The 3,444-nt window shown below is 38.2% G+C and overlaps 1 protein-coding gene across 14 annotated transcripts in view; it reads right to left on the bottom strand.

The window, feature by feature from the left end:
* Positions 1-3,140, bottom strand: part of LOC106876392 (mothers against decapentaplegic homolog 4) — a 174,465-nt gene extending 171,325 nt beyond the window's left edge. For 8 of the 14 annotated variants that reach the window (XM_014924912.2, XM_052972836.1, XM_014924913.2 and 5 more), the window contains exon 1: positions 2,841-3,133. The gene's annotated coding sequence lies outside the window, so the exon portion shown is untranslated. Of the gene's footprint in view, positions 1-2,840 lie in introns of all 14 variants that reach the window. The other 6 variants (XM_014924917.2, XM_052972841.1, XM_014924911.2 and 3 more) reach the window with 5 other exon arrangements.
* Between the last annotated feature and the right edge of the window lie 304 nt (positions 3,141-3,444).

The raw sequence follows: 3,444 nt of genomic DNA, 5'->3' as shown, positions 1-3,444 counted from the left end.
AGAGAGAGAGAGAGAGAGAGAGAGAGAGAGAGAGAGAGAGAAGTATATTATACATGTATATTTGTATAGTTTCCTATACAAGCGTGTATGTGTGTGTATGTATACGTATATATATATAATACACACATGTGTTTAGTATTTAAACATAAGTGTAGGGTTAAGCCTGCCATAGGCGAAACTTGAAGTCCCTCTATGTGTGTGTGTTTATGTATGTATGCATGTATGTATGTATGCATACACATACGAACATAGCTACATACACATGTAACATACCTATGAGCGGAGGCTACAAATGTAGCATGATTCTTAAACAGATATTAGTGGGAAACGAATATTATTTGGAAGATTGTGTGGTAAGTACGTGTTCTATACACCCATATAAATGGAGGGTGATTGTTATATAGAGAGATGAGCAAAGAATGATGTGAGATGGATGAGTTTGCTGTTGTTTAACTTCAGGTCAGCCCTGATCGAATAGATCGATGATCAAAGGTATTCCATGCAGGATTTCATCTTTTTTTTTTGTTTTTTTCTTTCACGCGCATTGTGTTCCTTAGACTATCCAATGCATCCTCCATTTATTAAAACACTAAGGGTGTGGACAAAGATGAAGATTTAGCCGATATATCTTGTACGATGAACGTCGGAGAAAGCCTCTCTATGCAATCGCTCGACCTACAAGAAATAGCAACTAAATCTCATCCTATTGATTTAAAAAAAAACGAAAGAAGAAAGATGACACACTGAACAGTGTAATCTTCAATGTACAAAACGAAAAGGCGGGATGATAACGAACAGAACATCTTTGATCAGATCGATGGCCTGGGGTTAAACAATACCAGCAACTATGTAGAGGGCGCCCACCACGTTGGCTCGATGTACAGACTACATTTCCATCGCTACACATACTATGACATTGGAGTTCGAATTCCGCTATTAACATCAACACCACCTCTACTAACATGACACCATTAATAACACAACAGTCAGTCACTAACCCCCCCCACCACCACCACCACAACTAAAACACTATTAATATATGGCGATCACAGCCACCACATCAGTATTAGCGAAGTCATCAGGAACGCCTCTACGTGGTCACTCAATCTGCTAAAAGTAGCAGCCAAATATTCCTCACTAATTCCTATGGACGAATGCGGCATTGGTTTCCCCTGTATGGGAAAACGACGGAACGGACACGGATGGAATGCCTTTCATCAAAGGTCTGCTCGATCAGTTTTGGGATAAACAATATTATTTTCGCTACATGTCATACAACATCATTAATATCACAACTACAGCCTCCACGAACACGAACATTAATTGCTCCACCACGACTATTACCCCATTAATGCCTTCCCTCCACTCGCCTCTGATAGTGTCATACCATTTATCACCACCACAAGCCCTCACATTGTCAAAGCCCTGTCACCACACCATAGCATTACAGCTTCCATGAACACCACACCCCACTACAATCACCACATCATTTAAACCATAACCTCCGTAACATCATACATCTTAATCACCATTCCCACATCGTTTAATGCAAAACACTGATAGCACTACACCCTTAACGTCACACCATGGCCACCACATCATAAATAGCACTACCACAAATACCATCCCCATACCAGTAATACCACCAACGCACCACCCAAATCACTAGTAAACGCTAAACCAAGCAGTACTCAACACCCCATTCATTGGCACACACCAACAAATGCCATCCGCATGAAGAAGCCAACCAGGGTCCTTCTTACAAGAAATTGTAGCTAAAGCTCCCTCAAATCAGTCTACAGTATTTATGAAAGGACACGTTATATAATGTGGTCTTAGAATGCACTAAATCTTGATAAACGACATAGTGATCACGGCTGGAATGTCTTTTTATCATTGCTCTACTCAATATCAAAGTTGACTTAAAGCTAAACAATAACATCATCATCCGCATCACGACAAACATCAACACCGCCGCCATCACGACCAATGTTATGGTTGTGTATATGCGAATGCAAGAAAATGTATCTGTACTCACACACACACACGTATCATTTTGGTGTGATGTCAAACTGTCATATCGACAACATGGGACTGGGGAAACGACCACAAAACACATTTTACTTAAAAAAGCTGGTATCACAAACACATGCAAACACACACACACGAAGACAAATAAACATACATGAAGATCAAACAAACATGCATCCACACGAACGAAGCATTTCGCACACAGCAACAACAACAAAAAATTTAATAAACAATAACATAAGGCTGACATATACAACAACAACAATAATGATCAAAGAATGATTTCTAACATAGATATTCAAGGGTCAAACGATTTGTTGGGAAGAAGGGGGTAGTCGATTAAATCGACCCTACTAATATTACTGGTACTTTCTTTATTGATCTCAGGAACGGTGATAGTGAACTTGGGCAAGATTTTGAATTCAGAATAATATAAGGTTAATTTCTTTCACAACAGGCACAAGGACACAATTTTAAGGGAGGTGCATGGATGGTCAAATTAAATCCGGTACATGACAAGTAGTTTAATTTATCGACCCCTAAAAAGGATGTTAGCGAAAAATGGAGTCATAATGTAAATAAATAATAATCGGTTCTTATAATAATAATAATAATGATAATGATTTCTAACATAGGCACAAGGCCACATATTTGGTGGGGAGAAAGGAGGGGGTCAAGTCAGTTATATCGACCTCAGTATTTGACTGGTATATTATTTCATTAATCCTTTGGAAGGCTGAAAGGCAAAAGTTGGCACCGACAGGGTTTGAACTCGGATCAATAATAATAACATTGATAAAACGTCTTACCTTTTTTCGGCCAAAAACCACGAGAGTAAATACATCTGGGTTATTAACTATTGCTGCATTTAATTTTATATCTTTTTCCTTGAATTACTTTTTGTTTTTTTTGACAACTTTATATTTCGAGGTTTGTTCGATTTTCCTCTTCAAAAAAAAATGGTATCCTTTATGACGGAGCGGGAGGCCCCCGAAACAAAAAAATAAAATAATCCCACTTGGAGCGAGGATCGACCGTCTACATCTGGCGCGACGAGGAGAAACAAAATAGGCGACTGCGCATGCGCGCAGTCCATCTGCTAATAATCCGAGTCTAACTTCCGCTCGATTATCTCCCTTGACAGTTCAAACCTAAACACGCACGCACACACACACACACTCAGATAATATAGAAGCATACACATACACCCACATACATAGAAACACATATTTACACATCGCTTGTCAGTCTATCTTATCTATATTTATCTATGCAATCATACATATATATATATATACATATATATATATATATATATATATTTCTAGAGTCATCTCTTTCTATCTCTATCTATCTATCTATCTATCTATCTAGATATATATATTCGCATTTAGGATCTATTCCATTTATTAT

This window comes from Octopus bimaculoides, chromosome 14 (genome assembly GCF_001194135.2).
Source record: "Octopus bimaculoides isolate UCB-OBI-ISO-001 chromosome 14, ASM119413v2, whole genome shotgun sequence".
NCBI classification, from domain to species: Eukaryota; Metazoa; Mollusca; class Cephalopoda; order Octopoda; family Octopodidae; genus Octopus; species Octopus bimaculoides.
This window is presented reverse-complemented; position numbering and strand designations above follow the sequence as displayed.